Raw genomic sequence first — 19513 nt, 5'->3', positions numbered from 1 at the left:
ACTACAACAAGCTTTTAGAAATAAAACAAGTGACATTCAATAAATTGAGCACCAAGCAGTGTTTGACTTCTCAATAGGAATAGTGAAAGCTAGAACACAGTAGAAGAAACGTCTAGCTAAGAATGATTTTTAACTTGGAATTTTATATTCAGTCCAACGATTTGTTGTGAGTGAGACTAGAAAAGAATGTTTTCAGACATTTAAAGTCTTAACATTTTATTTGTATGCACCATGTCTCAGAGTGTTAATGAAGAATGTATTCTTCTAAATCTATGTATTCTGCTAAATTAGTGTCTCCAGATAAGGGAAGAGAAACAAAGAAAGTCCCAGGCTGACAGCTGTGCATCAGGCCTAGAGAGCAACTAGTCCAGATTAAAGAGGGGAAGAGAGAGTTTCAGAAAAGATGTGTTCAGAAAAAAAGGGGGGATCTAATTATCTGATGTGCTTAGATGTAGTGACCAAGACACCCTTAACTTCAGTTTGACTAAACCTTAGACGGTCTTCTGATTGGCCCCTGATATAACTTTTCTTAGAGCATTTATGTTGAAAAACTTGCAATTGTAAGTTTCTTCTCTGCCGCTTTGAGATGTAAATCGTCTTCCAGTTTCTTGACAATTTTACTCCCAGTAATGTCTTTCTCAAGGACCTGAGAGTATTCCCTTTGAAGCAGAACCATCTAGAAAGCTAGGGCGCCTGCCTCCTAGTCTCTGTGGAAGGGTAGGGGCCTAACTTTTATAATCATCAATTAGCAAAAACCAATAGCGTAATCACATTGACAAATTTTCCCCTTAAAGTCTTCATCCTCCAGTACAATTCTGCTAGTTCACTCCAGTGCTTCAAAACTCTTTTGCTTTTGTGTTCGAGGACTAGAGTCCAATCTCTAACCAATTGTAGTAGTCTTGATTCTTATTGCAATAGTCTTTCTTGTCAGTTTAACCTGTCCAGTGCAACTTTTCTTTAACTGTTTGAAAAAATAGCATTAAGAGGCATTTATTTATTATATTAGAGAGTTTGGGAAGAATTAATGATAGTGACATTGAAAATCAAAGATAAAAGAAAGAAGTGGTTATTAAATTCAATGTTTTCTCATTATACTTTTCTTTATTCCTGAGCTACCTTGTTCAGAGAGGCCTCTCTCTTATTAGTCACATAGTACATTTTATTTACACTTATTCGTTGTACAATATTTTGTTCCTCTTGGGATCCTGAATCCTTATTCTCCATAATAGGAAGTCTGTAGGTTTAATTCCTGCCCTCTAATCTTCTGCATCTCCAACTCAACACAATGCCTAAACTTCCTGTATTCATTAATTTAAAGTCTTGGTTAGGACAGTAGCTTACATTTACACAGCACTTTATAAACTATGCTATGTCCTTACATACACCATCTTATTTGATCCTCATAAAAACATTGCAAGGTGAGGTTTGGTGCTGGATTCAGATAAATGTGGGTTGAAACCCTAAATCTAGTCAAGTTTCATTATCTCTCTGGGCCTCGATTTTCTTATTTCAAAGTGAGGTTAAGTAATGAGTGAGGTACGAGTAATGTGTATTAAAACTTTGCACAATATCTGCCATAGTAAATGCCCAATAAATATGAAATGATTGTTAGTATTTTACAAGGAAATAATGTCGTTTAGACCCAGTAGAAGAAAAGTTACCATATTATAAAACAGGGGCTTAAACCTGTGTCACTTGATTCCAAAAGCAATTCATATACACGATTTTGTGCTGTCCTTCTAAATACATGTTTTCTAGCCAATATCTTTATTAGGTACCACTAATTCACAGATTAGATGTTTAGAACATAGATAATTATATTTGAAAGTAAGTGTGGGCTACAGTATAATAGAGGAGATTGGCTCTGAGTAGTGGTGGGGAGGGGGATAGAACAAGAGGTAACGTAACAAAGGAGCTGGAACACCTGAGAGGCAGGTGGAAGGAACCAAGGAACTGAGATTAGGAAGTTCTAAGGCACCAAAAATATGGGACACGACGTGGCTGAAGACACAATGCTCATGCCAACATTCAGATCTGGTTGGCCTTTAGCATATGTCATTTATTAATAAAACAGTATTTGAATAGCCAGACAAAATATTATTCTTGAAAGAAAGGACCGCTCAAACAGGGAAGGGTCATTTTTTAAAACCAAATGTGCAAAGCATTAATTTAATTCATCTGCAGGCGAAAAGGAGAAAGTAGAGTTCTGTAGAGACATTTTTGAAACAGAAGTGCCTGTGGTTGAACAGACTGTGGGTCGACATGTCTCTGAGAACAGGCCAGACCTGGAAACTAATCTATTTCTATGGCAGCTAAGCTCGAGACCTGCTGTTGTTTTCACATTTTAATGTCTTTGTTCAAACCATATGGCGAAGGAACAGTACATATTTGTAAATAAATAGACTATGAGTCTATATTCCTTCTGTGTATATGACTTGTTTTCATCTCAGATTTATCACTCCTTTGGAAGAGAAGATGGGCTCGAATTGAGAAAAGTTTGGACCCTTAGAGAACACATAAGATAAATTTTCACTCTGTTTGCATATTTGGCATGATGCCAAACTGCACTGTAACAGAATACTGTACAATTGAGAGCTATTTTTTTTGTTTTGCAATGTTCTGTTTTTAATAGTTGAAGGGATTTCTAAAGTAAGTGTTGCCATTCATGGTTCTTTTATCCTTTTTAAATCCTTCCTTTGAGAAGGTTTTTCAGTGATTTTTAATTGAATTTTTTTGAGTACTTAAGGTACCTTGGCCCTGAGCAACTTTTGAAGATGTTAGAACTTTATGATTATTGAAGGGCAAAAGAGGTGCTGGACAGGGTGAGAGCTAAGTTAGGACTTCTGCCTTCTCATCACCGCAAACTCTAGCTTCACTGCTGAATGATTAAAGCTGACTTTGACCTTAATGAACTTGCTGTTAATCCTTAACCTTCCAGTTGTTAGAGGTGGAAAGAGCTATAGTAATCATCTATTCCAGGCCCCTCCTATTTCACAGACGAGGAAACTGAAACCCAAAGAAGCTTAGCTGCTTGTTCAATGCTACATAATTTGTAGAAAGTTTAGGTCTTCGTATACTTGGTAAAATATTTTATCTACTATGTGCATCACCAAAAATCCTTCATAACCCACACTTGCTTGTACAAGTAATGGCTAGATGTCTTTTCAGGTTCCTTACCACCAAAGGCCATTTATATTCCTGCTCTGCTCACTGATTAAAACCTTCCCTCCCTGTATGTTATTCAACAGGTTCCAACTGACTAACCTGATAAACTAATAATCAATCTGCTGATGGGAGAAGATGAAAACACCCAAATAGGAAAAGATTCACCCTATAGGTTTCCACTGGCAGAAATTTCTGAGCTGATCACTGATGGCTGCTTCTCCAAGCATATTGTTCAGAGGATTGCCACATTAAGCCTGACCCTGAGAAGACTTCGGTTTCCTTTTGTTATACTTTTGGCTCTCCACAAAGAGCTCAGGGTAACTTGCGTTGGTCTAGGCTCTAGCTGAATATTGCCCCTATTTTCCTTTCTTAGGGGATTTTAGTCATGAAATATTTGAGTGAATGAATGACTTTGTCTTGGAGAATCTAGAACTCAAATATATTCAGTATCTATAGATACCTCTGTGCTACTATGAAGACTTCCAGCACGGTTATCCTTACCTCTGAGGTAAAATAATTTTGTTTTACATGTGGTTTCTTTTCAACTATAATCAACCCAGTATATTCAAAGGTTTGCTCTGTCAGATTCAAAGGTGACTAGCACTCAGATTCTTTCCAAAAGAATCCAAGGTTGACGCCTATTTTAATTGGGGTGAGATGATATCTCATTGTGGTTTTGATTTGCTTTCCCTGGTGATTAGCCAGTTAGAATGGCTATCATTAAAAAAGACAGAAAATAACAAATGTTAGAAAGAATGCGGAGAAAGAGAAATGCTCACCCACTGTTGGTGGGTGTGTAATGCAGTAAAACCACTATGGAAAACAGTTTGGAGGTTCCTGAAAAAAACTAAAAATAGAACTACCATACAATCCAGTAATTCCACTACTGGGTGTTTACACAAAGGAAAAGAAACGACTGTGTCAGAGGGATACCTATAGGTGCATGCTTATTGCGCATTATTCACAATAGCCACGATATGGAAACAACTTAAGTGTCCATTAACAGATGAATGGATAAAGAAAATGTGGTATATATACACAATGGAATGTTATCAGCCATAAAAAATGAAATCCCATCATTTGAAGCACGAGGGATGGAAGTGGAGGACATGATAAGTGAAATAAGTCAGGCATGCATGCATGCACACACACACCAGACACACAAATATCACATGTCACTTATATGTAGAAGCTAAAAAAAAAAAAAGATCTCCTGGAGGTAGTAAATAGATTGGTGGTTACCAGAGTTGAGGAAGAGTAGTGAGGAGGGGGATGAAGAGAGGGTGGTTAATGGGCGCAAAAATACAATTAGAAGGAGTCTTAGTGTTCAGTGGCACAATAGGGCAGGTATAGTTAACAATAATTTATTGTATATTTCAAAATAGCTAGAAGATTTTAAATGCTCTCAACACAAAGAAATGATAAATATTTGAGGTGATATATATTCTAATTAACCAGGTTTGGTCATTACATGTTGTATGCATGTATTAAAATATCACCTGTACCCTACAAATATGTACAACTAGTATTTATCCATAAAAATGAAATATTTTTTAAAAATTAAGGCCGGGCGCGGTGGCTCACGCTTGTAATCCCAGCACTTTGGGAGGCCAAGGCGGGCGGATCACGAGGTCAGGAGATCGAGACCATCCTGGCTAACATGGTGAAACCCCGTCTCTACTAAAAATACAAAAAATTAGCCAGGCGTGGTGGCAGGCGCCTGTAGTCCCAGCTACTTGGGAGGCTGAGGCAGGAGAATGGCGCAAACCCGGGAGGCGGAGCTTGCAGTGAGCCGAGATTGTGCCACTGCACTCCAGCCTGGGCGACAGAGCGAGACTCCGTCTCAAAAAAAAAAAAAAAAAAATTAAAAAAACGAGATCACAGCCTATTAAAAGAAATGACAACTTGCATGCATGACTAAGGACATAGTACCTTAGGAAAACACTCTTTTTTTGTTTTAACCTTAGGTTCTGGGGTACATGTGCAGAACTGCAGGTTTGTTACATAGGTATACACGTGCCATGGTGGTTTGCTGTACCCATCAACCTGTCATCTACATTAGATATTTCTCCTAATGCTATCCCTCCCCTAGCCCCTCCTCCCCCTGACAGGCACCAGTGTGTGATGTTCCCCTCCCTGTGTCCATGTGTTCTCATTATTCAACTCCCACTCTTTTATGGAACTTTATGAGGGACAGGTAATGCATGGTGGTTAGGAACACACATTCTGGGGCAAGAGAATCCTGGATTCAAGTCAGCTGAGCCCATCACTAGCCATGTGACTTTGGAAAAATTACTTAAACTCACAAGTGCCTCAGTTTACCATCTACAATGTGGGGGATAAAAATAGTGCATATTTTAGAGTTGTAAACATTAAATTACTAAATGCATATAAAATTTAATAAGCATTATGTATTCAAAATTATGATACCATATATATGTAACTTTATGTTTGAAGATGCATTTACTATGGTTATATGTGTATCTCATTTGATTCTCAGCTGACCTTTAGTGAGGCTAAAATTAATAAGATAAAATCTGTGGTGTTCTTCTGAGGAAAACAGTGCTTTCATGCCTCCCTTGATTGATCATCTGAATCATCATAGACTGTCTGTCTTATAGGCAATGAGTATTAAGAAATAAAGTTGATAATGGAATCTTCTTTCAAGTGACCCACACATCCCATGTGAGCACAGGGGCCCTGATTCTGCCAAAACAACTTCACTCCTGAACACTTCCAATATATTTCTCCTAATCTGCAATAATTCTCTGTGGTAGGCAATGTACAAAATTAATTTCTCTAAGTCCTAATGTTTAACTAGTATGTCCAGAAGTAAGTTTTCCTAGAAAGGGATAATTAACTTGATTCATTTCCACATGACTGTCCTGTGACAAGTTGAATTCCTGGAGTAAAAACATTTGCCATTTTCCTTCCAAAGGGCAAGCAAATAGGTACTCAGTTATGCTTTTTTCCTCAACACATTCCCTCACTATCAGAATCACTACTGAGGGCTAAGGAAAGTCTCTCTATCTGCAAGCCCCTTGGATTCAACAGAATATGTGTTAGTGAAGAGTCTTTGGCAGAACCTGCTGCTAAGGGAACTTTGAGCTTCCCTGAAATGCATTAAGTTCTGCAGTAAGAAGGAGATTTAAGCAGCATAAAGAAGGAAGTGTAGATTTCAATCTTATGATTCAAGAATATCAAACCAAAAAGCATTTCCTAGTAACAATTACAGGAGTGAAATAAAAATATAGTAAAAGTCTGTTATAAAATACTTCCCTACATAAATGGGTTATGTTCTATCAAAATAAATTTATGTCCTTCAAATTAGCCTAATATATCGTTAAATCATGGGGAGCAAATTAAACGGATTTTATGTTTGAGGCTGTGAAAGGTTTAGCAGGACAGTAGAAGTTGGACCAGTGACATAATTTCTCCAAGACTGACTGTGCTCATTGCGGTAACCGAGATAGCAGTAATTATCATGGGGTGGTATGTGTGTTATAGCAAATGTGAAGTCTCTGACACACAGTAGGCACTCCAAAAATAGTATTTACTATCTTTTTAAAAATATCATAATAGACCTTCACTCTAATTGACTAAGAGATTTAATATAACTATAATGCTTATATTTATATAATCTTTGTGTGTGTGTGTGTATAGAGAGAGTCAATATATATACTATACTTATATAACTCCTAATTTATTGGCCAAATTTGTCTTTCAATGGTAAATATTTATTAGAAGCCACAAAATGACAAAGACAATCCTTCATTTCAAAACTTCTAAATTTTGTAACTGTTAGTCAAATATTTTTCAGTTTGTTTGGATCACAATCTCAAAATGCAGTCAAGCAATGAAAGAATAGAAATTTAAGTCCATTTGTAGAAAGACTACCAATCATTGTTCTCATTCTAAATAAAGAGTATAATTTACTACATGTCACATCAACAGCCCGGAAAGACAGAGGACAAGTCTGTGACTCCTGTCATTATCACCTAAAGGAGCTGCCAAGGAAGCAGGCTTAATACCAGTAGTGGTGGGAAAATCAGAAAGGGAGAAAATTGAGGGCATAAGGATAGTGGTGCAAACCTTTTAATGTCAGAACAAGGAAGATATTTTCAGAGAAGTAGCAATGGAAGGAAGATGAGAAGAAGGGAAAGCACGAGAAGAACAATTCAGAGCACAAAGAAAAGAGGAAGAATGCCAATTGTCTATTATTCAAAGGTATTAGTTTACAGAATTCAGTGAACTCATTAGTGATAGTTGGCCTACAGTTGCTTCATGTGGATATAAAGTTAAATATTATCTTGCAGGAACTGCAGTGTAGTACTAGTCAGATTTCTTTGATGATTTATTCCCAACTTTGCTAACATAGTTTGGCATGTGAAAAACTGCTTTCTCAGCAGCCATAAATTTTCTTAAAGTTTTATTTCATTTTAGGTAGAAAATTAAGTGTTCATTCCAATAAGAAAGAATAAATCCCTTTTTAAGCACATATTTCTTGCTGTGAGCTTATAATACAATTTTTACTAGCCTGTTTCTCCTTTTCTTGTGAATTAATTTTGAGTTGCTGCTTTAAGATATTCAGAGTAGGCACAGATCCATAGAAAGGAAAGTAAAAAGAATTATATATTAGTGACAATTTATTTTCTTAAAATAATCCGTATTTGTATGCATGGCTAATGTCTATTGATGCTTAGCAAATTGGCAGACTATGGCTGTATTGACAATTCTGTTCCCAAACTAAGGGTTTATGGGGACTGTTAGCTTTGTCCTTAGGCTCCTGGCAGCTCAGGGCAAACTTTTATTTCCAAGCATCTGCTCAGCACTTACTTCATAATTATCATTCTGGATACAGCCAGAGCTGGTAGCAGTCATTCTAAATTACCACTTTGGACAAGCATATAAATGATGAAACCTTATTTACAACCAGTGTCACTGCTGAAAGGATGTATTTTGATGTTGTTTACATCTTTCCTTTGCAATTGATAAGTGAAGAAACATACAATTTTTCCATAACAATGAAGATAATGAATTTTTCTATTTTCTTTTTTTGGTATTTATTTCTTTTTCAACTTGGGAAGCACTTCATTCTGGACCCCCGGAGGCTATTTTTTGTCTCTTTTCTTGTTATCAATGGCATGAGTAGACACACAAATTGCACTATGTGATGGAATATTTCTCATCTTATTAGAAATCAAAATATTATATAAGATGGGTGTTTTTTATTTTTTTTGATAGGGAGTCTCGCTCTGTTGCCCAGGCTGGAGTGCCGTGGCGTGATCTTGGCTCACTGCAAGCTCAGCCTCCCAGGTTCATGCCATTCTCCTGCCTCAGCCTCCTGAGTAGCTGGGACTAGAGGTGCCTGCCACCATGCCTGGCTAATTTTTTTTTTTTTGTATTTTTAGTAGAGATGGTTTCACCACATTCGCCAGGATGGTCTTGATCTCCTGACCTCGTGATCCACCCGCCTTGGCCTCCCAAAGTGCTGGGATTACAGGCGTGAGCCACCACACCCAGCCTAAGATTGGTGTTTTTTTAATAAGTGTTTAAAACCCAAGAACTGTGTATACTGGCAGCAAAATTTCTATCACATTTCAAGGTTTAAAATGTAAATCCTAACAATGACAACTTTAAATCCTTTCAGTGACTCTACAAGGTTAGTACTCAATGGTGCCCTGACTGAATCTGTGAATTGGACAGCTCTTCTTGCTTGAAGAGTTTAGAGGGTTTCAACAATGAATACCAAACATTATAATGCTGACTGATAGCTTAAAAGTGGCATAGTGACCCACTCTATCATGGACATGAAGGGGAGACCACTCTTAGGAAGTGGTCCTCATGGTGGTAACTATTGGCAAAGTCATAATCTCTACTGATTCTCCCACAAGTCAGGTAATCTGGTATAAACAGGATTCAGCCCAAGGCCAGCCTCTCCCATAACTGTTTAACATCATGGGACACAGGGAAAACCACATGTGAGAAGGAGGCAGAGATTGGAATGGTGATTCTACAAACCAAACAGTGTCAACAATTGCTGGCCATTACCAGAAGCTAAGAGAGAGGCATGAAACAGATTCTCCCTCAGAACCCTCAGAAAGAACAAACCCTGCTGACACCTTGATTTTAGACCTCTAGCCTCCAGAATGCCGAGAGAATAAATTTCGGTCATTTTAAGCCACTTAGTTTGCGATCTATAACAAAGTCACCTTTGTTTTGAAAAACAATACAGGTGTTGATGGGGAATTATAGAAATATATTACAATAAGCATGTTTGTAAACATGCCTTTCCATATCCATATTCTGTATTGTTCCTTTAGAATGTATTCCTTCTGCAACCATCTGATCTTTGACAAACCTGACAAAAACAAGAAATGGGGAAAAGATTCCCTATTTAATAAATGGTGCTGGGAAAACTGGCTAGCCATATGTAGAAAGCTGAAACTGGATCCCTTCCTTACACCTTATACAAAAATTAATTTAAGATGGATTAAAGACTTAAATGTTAGACCTAAAATCATAAAAACCCTAGAAGAAAACCTAGGCAATATCATTCAGGACATAGGCATGGGCAAGGATTTCATGTCTAAAACACCAAAAGCAATGGGAACAAAAGCCAAAATTGACAAATGGGATCTAATTAAACTAAAGAGCTTCTGCACAGCAAAATAAACTACCATCAGAGTGAACAGGCAACCTGTCCAGAATCTACAAATAACTTAAATTTACAAGAAAAAATCAACCCCATCAAAAAGTGGGCAAAGGATATGAACAGACACTTCTCAAAAGAAGACATTTATGTAGCCAAAAGACACATGAAAAAATGCTTATCATCACTGGCCATCAGAGAAATGCAAATCAAAACCACAATGAGATACCATCTCACACCAGTTAGAATGGCCATCATTAAAAAGTCAGGAAACAACAGGTGCTAGAGAGGATGTTGAGAAATGGGAACACTTTTACACTGTTGGTGGGACTGTAAACTGGTTAAACCATTGTGGAAGTCAGTGTGGCGATTCCTCAAGGATCTAGAACTAGAAATACCATTTGATCCAGCCATCCCATTACTGGGTATATACCCAAAGGATTATAAATCGTGCTGCTATAAAGACACATGCACATGTATGTTTATTGCAGTACTATTCACCATAGCAAAGACTTGGAACCAACCCAAATGTCCAACAATGATAGACTGGATTAAGAAAATGTGACACATATACACCATGGAATATTATGCAGCCATAAAAAAGATGAGTTCATGTCCTTTGTAGGGACATGGATGAAGCTGGAAACCATCATTCTCAGCAAACTATCACAAGGACAGAAAACCAAACACCTCATGTTCTCACTCATAGGTGGGAATTGAACAATGAGAACACTTGGACACAGGAAGGGGAACATCACACACTGGGGCCTGTTGTTGGGTGGAGGGAGCAGGGAGGGATAGCATTAGGAGATATACCTAATGTAAATGACGAGTTAACGGGTGCAGCACACCAACATGGCACGTGTATACATATGTAACAAACCTGCACGTTGTGCACATGTACCCTAGAACTTAAAGTATATAAAAAAAAGAATGTACTCCTATATTTGAGATTGCTGAGACCAAATATATGAAAATTTATAGCTCATGTTCCATTTTGCCAAACTATTTTCCAAAAAGATTGTAGTATTTTATGCTGAAATCAGCACAGATAGAAATAAAGTGCTGTTTTTTTTTTTTTCTCTGAACCTTGCCAGCACTGGAAAGCAATAATTTTGTTTGTTTATAAACTAGCAGGACTGTAAGTAGCAAACTCATATCAAAACATTGTAGGCATTGCTACAGGGAATGTGAATGGTCTACAGAATGATTAGAGAAGAATGTGAGGAAATAAGGGAAAAATAACTGAGAGAGAGGAAATGTTTTTTATTTTATTCTGTGTAAAACCAGTATGTGTGATTCATAGGAATGATTGGGTTTCAGAGAATGCAAACCAGTAAGCACAAAACTCATGGCTGCCAGTGATCACTAAGTGACCCTTGGATCTCAGAAGGGAGGTGAAGAGAAGACATTGTCTGGTTCTTCACCCACCTTCCCCACCATCTCACCAAAAACAGATGAGAAAACACCAGGAAGATGTGCTGGGGCTGCAAGGGACTCCTCATGGAAAGATTGAATGTCAGCAGCCATTATGACCTGGGCAATGAATATGCACAATCTCAGGAATTTGCAAAGAGAGCAAGGATTGTCAGCTTATAAAGTACACGTTAATATAAAGGTGGTGTCTCTCGGTCAAGGAGATGCCTTAAAACTGTGCATCTCCGTGACTGAGAAACACCACTTTCCTGTTCTAAAGCAAAAAAACAAAACAAAACAAACCATATGGAAAATATTGATACGAAAGTGTCATTTGTAGTACTCTGCAATAGTGAAAACTGAGGATTGGTTAAATAACTTATGGCACACCCTTTATTGGAATACCATCTAATCATAGAAAGGTATGATGTACTTCTATGCCTGTTGTCATAAAATGTGTAATAATATATTGATAAAGACAGATTACATAACAGTATATGAAGTGTGTTCCATTACTGTGAAACAATGTAAAATACATATATACTTATATTTCTTTCGAATATATCCTTAAAATGGAAATTTCTCTCATCAATAATAATTTGTCTGGCATGATCTTATCCCAGGTGTCTGCATGGTAACTTCCCCAGTCTGCAAGTTTGTCCTGAGATTTTTATAACCCTATTTCATATTTCAATATGTCCCCATCCTGTCCCATCTGGAATTTCATTCCTTACCCTGCTCTGCTACTTTCCCCTTTCGTAGCATTCATCTTTTTCAATCATTCAATATGTGTATTATTTATTATATTAGTTGTTTATTTTTTCTATCTCATTATAAGCTCTATGCAGCCAGCGATTTCTGCCTGTTTTGTCCTAAGGTATATCCCACAAGCCCCGAGGAATACCTGGCACATAGTAGGTACTTAAAACTTTTTGTTGAAAAAAAAGTAGGATTATTTTTGTAGCTCTCACTACACATTTCCAAATTTCTCCTCCAATGTTATATAAGTTCACACCAGCATAGCATAAAAATACCATGTATATATATGTATGTATGCATGTGCATACATGCACACTTGTGCACATTACACTCAAACAGTGGAGATTAAGCACCAATAAGTATTAAAATTATGGTTGATCTTCACCTTATTTATACTTCTTATATGTTTTAATTTCAAAAGTGACATTTTATAAACAGAAAAATAGGTCTCCCCCCATAAAAGAAAATATGGGCTTACTGAATGAATTCCACACAAAATTCCATGAACAGCCTGGAACTTCCCAGGTGTGGCCAGACCTCAGGGAAGCTACAGTGATGGGCAGGAAAGTAATCACAGGAGTGCCTTTCTCCATCCTCTGGAGACTGCCCACCTGGGTCCCTCTGCTTCTCTCTCTTGCTCTCCTCTTGCTCCACTGCCTGATGTCCCTTATTTATTCATATTTTTTCTATTCTCTCATGACTACAGTTTTCCCATGATGGAAATTCTTCCCTGTCTTCATCCCCTACTAATATATTAATTAAAAGCGCAGATGATTTGCTCTTTAATTTGGCAGAAATGTCTAAAAATCTGTCATTATACATAATAGTATATCTTCATTTATAATAGGTACTCTTAATAAGAAACCAATTTTAATAATTAGCAATAAATGTTGAATATTATCAAATGCCTTTTTAGCATAATTTTCATTGAAATAATCATATCTTCCTCATGTATCCTGTAATGTGGATTATAATGAGCCATTTTTGACTGATAATACAAACCTTGCCTAATTATTGTATCCACATGTTTTATTAGGAATCATGCACATTGCCCTTAAGACTTAAGACCTGGAGGATGGGGCCTGGTAAATATTAACTGCAGCCAGAGCAGTGCTTGACAGAATATTTCACATGCAGGTTAACTTGGTCTTTCTTACTTGGTCTTTGGATACTCTTCTCAGCTTCCCATCCATCTTTGGTTAGTTAATCTTAGTTTTTGAAATCTGCCTTGAAAATTTATGTTGTCTGAATTCTGATTTTGACCAATGTCTGGTTTGTCCTTTTATCACATATATATATATATATATATATATATATATATATATATGTATATGTGTATATATATGTATGTATATGTGTGTGTGTGTATATATATATATATATATATATATATATATATCCCTTGAGTAAGGGTGCATCTGTATTTCTGTATTTCTCTGTATGTATTCTATTACCCTAATGGTAGCAGTACCAAGGAGCAAGCTTTATATACTCACTTCTTCTTTTGAGACATGAGAAGAGTCTTCTGGTTCCAAAATAACAGTAGAGAAGGTAGCTGGCATTATTCTCCCACTTTACCCCCAAGAGAATATAAAAACCAAATATTCAGTACTGAGATTATTACCAGCAATATCCCAGAACTCAGATATGATTATTAGACAATTCCTGAGGCCACAGAGAAATGAAAAACTCTGAGCAAATGGTAACAGAAGTGGACTTCCACATCTGCAATGCCCCCACCCTAATCTCCGGACAGAAAGTGTGTAGAAAAATTTTCCCCAACTCACAGTTTCCCCAACTCACACTGGAAAAAGTGAGTTCAAGTTGGACAATATTTCCCATCCTTTTGGGTTCCCTGGCGGGAGACTTGTCCCTGTTTCAACCCATGAGAACCATCATAGGTACCTGAAATGAGAAATATTCCTGAGGACAGAGAGAAAGGAGGGAGGTGGTACTGCCATTCACAGCCCTAGAAACTCTTCTCTGAGGTTGGCCAAAGTAGACACCAAATCAGAGTAGCTGTTCAGCAGGCTGTTCCCATGCTGTAGGAAGTCTATTCCATAGATGCCCTATAGGAAGGGGCCCCTACCCAGCCTTCTCACACTTCTGGGATATCTCCTTTGGTGCTTTCCCCATTTGGGACAAACAGTACTGTGATTGCTTACGAGAACCAAGGCAGACCTGGGCTTAAGGTGCCATATGGTGCTGAAAATGGGGCAGCAACCTAGTAGAAAAAAAAAAACAAACAAAATAAAATCAACAGGTAAATTACAAAGCAAATATATCCAGTAAAAACCAAAATAAGCCAGACAGAGAAGATTGGAATAATAACTAATCCTTCAATGCAAACAAATAGAGATACATCATGAAGGAACAACAGCAAACAGGGAACTATGACCTCCTCAAATTGACAAAGCAAGGAACCAGTCACTAACCCTAATAACATGGTGACATATAAACTCTCTAAGAATTCAAAATAATAGTTTTAGGGAAACTTAGCGATCTCCAAGATAACACAGAAAAGCAATTCAAAAATTTATTGGAGAAATTTAACAAAAAGATTGAAATAATTTTTAAAAATCAAGCAAATCTTAGAACTCAGAAACATATTTGGTAAACTGAAAAATTCTGCAGAGGCTTTCAACAGCAGGATCGATCAAGCAGAAGAAAAAATCAGTGAGCTCGAAAACAGGCTATTTGAAAATAGGCAGTCAGAAGAGAAAAAGAATGAAAACAAAGAAAGATCACCTACAAGATACAGAAAATTACCTGAAAAGACCAAATATAAGAATTATTAGTATTCAAGAGGGAGTTCAGCAAGAGCAGGGGGTAGAAATCTTATTCAAAGAAAGAGTAACAGAAAACTTTCCAAAAATTGAGAAAGAGATAAATATCCAGATACAAGAAAGTCAGAGAACACCAGATTTGACTCAATTAAGATTACTCCCAGGTATATAATAATCAAATTCTCAATAATCAAGGGCAAATAAAGAAACTTAACAGCAGCAGGAGAAAAGAAGCAAATAACTTATAAAGGAGCTCCAATGTGTATGTCAACAGACTTCTCAATGGAAACTATACAGGCAAGGAGGGAAGGCGATGGCATTTTCAAAGTACTGAAAGAATGAATAAAAGGCTGCTACCTAAGAATACTATATCCAGCAAAGCTATCCTTCAACTATGAAGGAGAGATAAATCTTTCCCAGATGAACAAAAGCTGAGAGAATTCACCAACACTAGCCCCATCTTACAAGGAATGTTAAAGGAAATTCTTCAATCTGAAAGAAAAAAACACTAATGTGCAAAAAGAAAACATTTGAAGATACAAAAACCACTAGTAATATTAAATACATGGACAGAGCCAGAATACTCTAATACTGTAATTGTAGTGTGCAATCTGCTCGTAGTTCTAATTTGAAGCCGAAAAGACAAATCTATCAAAACCAATAATACCTACAGCAATCTGTTAAGAGATAGGCAATATATAAATATATGTAAATTGAGACAACATAAAGTCAAAATATGGGGAGAACAGAGGTATAGTGCAGAGTTGTTTTTCATTTTTTCTTTGTTTCTATTCTTTGTGATCTAAGAAAAGTTGTCATCTCTTTAAAATAACTTGTTATAAGAATTTTTTTGTTAAGTGTCATGGGGAAGCACAATGTAAAAACCTATACTAGATGGACTAAAAATAAAAAGGAACAAATTAAAACATACCACCAGAGAAAATCACTTAACCATTGAAGAAAATCAGTATAAAAAGAAGGAATGAGAAGTCTAAAAAAAAAAAAAAAAAAAAAAAAAAAAACAGAAAACAAGCATCAAAATAGCAACAGTGAGTCCTTTCTTACCCATAACGTTGAAAATAAATGGACTCAATTGTCCAATTAAGAGACATGAGGAGAAAAATTTAACTATAGTATAGTTTTGGCTCCCTCTTTTAGGTAATGCTTCTTTCCTGGTTATGGTCTTGGTTATGAATTTTTTTTTCTTCTCCATTCTAATAAGAAATAAACACAGGTAAATTAGAATGCTTCTAACTTGGACTCTGGACTGTCAGATGTCATCAGGATTGTTCTGTTCTTAGAGCTTGGGGTGGAGAATGAATAGGTACGGATATTAAATTCTGAAGTGTCATTTTGTCTTCTAGGTTCTTTGGGCACAAAATGTATATTTATATAGTTCCATTACTATGAAAATTTAAACCCTGTCCTCTAATCATTTGTAAGGTTTTTTTTTCTGTTTTAGTAAAACAGATTTTTAGATAACATCATTTATTCTCACTTAAAACTCATTTCCTACATTTTCCCACTGGGTCATAAGTAAAAAGGCAACTACTTTTCTGTCTTGGTAGGTTTGTATCCAGAGCAAGTACACAGTGCTTCTATTTCAACACTATTTTGAGATTTTTTTTTTTTCAAAAGAAGCTTTTTTTGAAAGAAAAATTTTGCCTGCTGGAGTAAATGATTTACTAGGCAGGCAAAAGAGCAAGGAAATTGCTCATATTAAATCTGAGAGCATTCAAAGTTTTAGTGTGCCTTTAAAGTTTAGCTCTTAAAACTTGGATAGCAGCCTTTTCTACTCAAACACCTAAAATCTAAAAAGAAGAAATACTATATAATCACATGCATTTCTATTCCTAGGATTTAAACAGTAATACACTTTAAGGAACCATGTTGGAAATTTATGTTTAGGTCCTATCTTAATCCATAGATAGGAATTCAAATTATTCAGGTATGATCATTAAAAATTCTTGTTTTACAATATTACGTGAATAGATACTCCACACATTTATCTATTTATACACTTACACACATATGAAATATATGTACAAATATATGTGAAATATAAAACTATATTTTATGAATATACATACTTAAATATATTCATGAGATATATATATATTTCTACAGAATTTTATTTCTATCTCTATACATGATACACATAAAATATTTGAATAAAATATACCAAGGAATCAGGATCAATACTCAGACTAGTCTTTGTATAACCAGCTAACAAACTAACATCTTCACATAAAAGAAAAGAGCAAGTATAGTAGAAAATCATCTATATCTAGACTGATATATATATTACGTATTTCATTGCAAAAATACTCTAATGGAGACCATATTACTTTAAAATTGATCATTGAGCTTTTAGACTAATTAATTACAACTTTTTATCACTTTTTCACCAAATATCACAAAAGCTTTGATGCAGAATTTATTAAATATTTAGAACCAGAGGATCTTAATGAAAAGAGAAATCCTTGGAAGAATGAGGGAAAATTTTAACAAGATATTATACTAAAAAATGACAATATTAACAAGCCATAATCAAATAAGTTTGTACCTAATGATCCATGTTAAAAATGAAGAAAGAATACATATTTAGCTTGAAAAGCAAAGGCCACAGGTTGATTCTTTGCTCTTCCTATTATTTCTCATTCCATCAATAGTAAAATACAGGTAACCAATAATTTTCTTATAAGTGCCAACATTTTTACTTTTTACCTCAGTGTGGTTCTTGGTTGTGCTTGAGGAAAAACAAAAGTCTTCAAGGTAAGAAGAGAAAGAAACAAGAAGCATGTTAACATTCTCAATTACAGAAATACGAAAAGGTATACAAGGAACCCACAATGAAAATTGGAGAAAGTTATTACCTGAGAGAATATTAGAAAATAACAAGTGAGCTAACAGTATTGACATCAGGGAGAACTATGAAATCCGTGAAGTATGTCTTAAGGGTTTTTTTGGATGTATAATATTTTACATATTTATGGGGTAAAGTTGACATTTTTTTACATGCATAGAATGTGTAATGATCAAATCAGCATATTTAGAGTATGTATCATCTTGAGTATTTATCATTTCTATGTGTTTGGAACATTTCAAGTCCTCCCGTCTAGCTAAAGTGTAAAATGTGTTGTTGCTAGCTACAGTCACCCTACTCTGCTATTGAACATTATAACTTGTGCCTTCTGTGTATCTGTATGTTTGTATGCATTGATCAACCTTTCTTCGTACCCTCCTCTCAATCACACACCCTTACTAGCCTCTGGAATCAGTCATTGTACTCCCTGCCTCCATGAGATCAAATTTTTTAGCTCCTATGTCCTAGTGAGAATATGTGACATTTGTCTTTCTGTGCCTGTCTTATTTCATGTAACACAATGGCCTTCAGTTCTATCCCTGTTGCTGCAAATGCTTGGATTTCATTGTTTTTTTATGGCTGAATACTATTCCATTGTTTGTTGATATGGTTTGGCTGTGTCTCCACCCAATTCTCCTTTTGAATTGTGGTTCTCATTATCCCCAGGTGTCGTAGGAGAGGCCCAGTGGGAGGTAATTGAATCATGGGAGTGGTCACCTCCATGCTGTTCTGGTGATAGTGAGTTCTTATGAAATATAATGGTTTTATAAGGGGCTTTTCCTCCTTTTGCTCCACACTTCTTCCTGCCAGCTCATGAAGAAGGACGTGTTTGTTTCCTCTTCCACCATGATTGTAAGTTCCCTGAGGCCTCCTCAGCCACGTCGAACTGTGAGTCAGTTCAACCACTTTCCTTCATAAATTACCCCGTCTTGGGTATGTCCTTATAGCAGGATGAGAATAGATCAATACATTTATATAGACCACATTTCTTTATCCATTCGTTCATTTACGGATGCTTAGGTTGATTCCACATATTGGCTATTGTGAATAGTGCTACAATAAATATGTGAGTGCAAGCATCCCTTTTTTTTTTTTTCCTTTGGATAAACACACAGTAATGGGATTTCTCAATTATATGCTTTTACTTTCTGAGAAATCATCATACTGTTTTCCGTGGTAGTTGTACTAATATACATTCCCACCAAGTTTCTAAGAATTGCCTTTTCTTTGCATCCTCAACAGCATTTGTTATTTTGTTACCTTTCTGATAATGGCCATTCTAACTGGGGTGAAATGATATCTCATTGTGATTTTGATTTTGATTTCTGTAATGATTAGTGATGTTGAGCATTTTTGCATTTACCTGTTGGTAATTTGTATGACTTATTTTGAGAAGTCTGTTCATGTTCTTTGCTTACTTTTTAATGGAATTATTTTTTACTGATGAGTTATTTGAGTTCCTTGAATATTCTGGATATTAGTACTTGCTGGATGAATAGTTTGCAAATTTTTTCTCCCATTCAACAGGTTGTCTCTTCACCTTGTTGATTGTTTCCTTGGCTGTGCAGAAGCTTTTCACTTTAATATAGTTCCATTTGTCTATTTTTGTTTTAGTTGTCTGTGCTTTTGAGATCTTAGGCATAAAATCTCTGCCTAAACCAATGTCCTGAAGTGTTTTCTCTATATTTTTTTCTACTACTTTTATAGTTTTGGGTCTTCTGTTTAAGTATTTAATTCATATTGAGTTGATTTTTGTATATGTTAAGAGATAGGGGTGTAGTTTAATTCTTCTGCATATGAATATTCAATTTTACCAACACCATTTATTTAAGAGAATGTTCTTTCCACAATGTATGTTCTTGATGCTTT

At 36.0% G+C, this 19513-nt stretch overlaps 1 long non-coding RNA gene across 1 annotated transcript in view; it reads right to left on the bottom strand.

Annotated features, from left to right (window-relative positions):
- Positions 1-241: 241 nt before the first annotated feature.
- The window catches only part of LOC129484950 (uncharacterized), a 30801-nt gene continuing 11529 nt past the window's right edge, over positions 242-19513 (bottom strand). Inside the window, exons 3-4 of the long non-coding RNA XR_008658576.2 lie at positions 17506-17546; positions 242-961 (exon numbers count right to left, since the gene is read on the bottom strand). This is a non-coding gene — a long non-coding RNA (uncharacterized lncRNA). The remainder of the gene's footprint in view (positions 962-17505; positions 17547-19513) is intronic.

This window comes from Symphalangus syndactylus, chromosome 6 (genome assembly GCF_028878055.3).
Source record: "Symphalangus syndactylus isolate Jambi chromosome 6, NHGRI_mSymSyn1-v2.1_pri, whole genome shotgun sequence".
Classification (NCBI taxonomy): domain Eukaryota; kingdom Metazoa; phylum Chordata; class Mammalia; order Primates; family Hylobatidae; genus Symphalangus; species Symphalangus syndactylus.
This window is presented reverse-complemented; position numbering and strand designations above follow the sequence as displayed.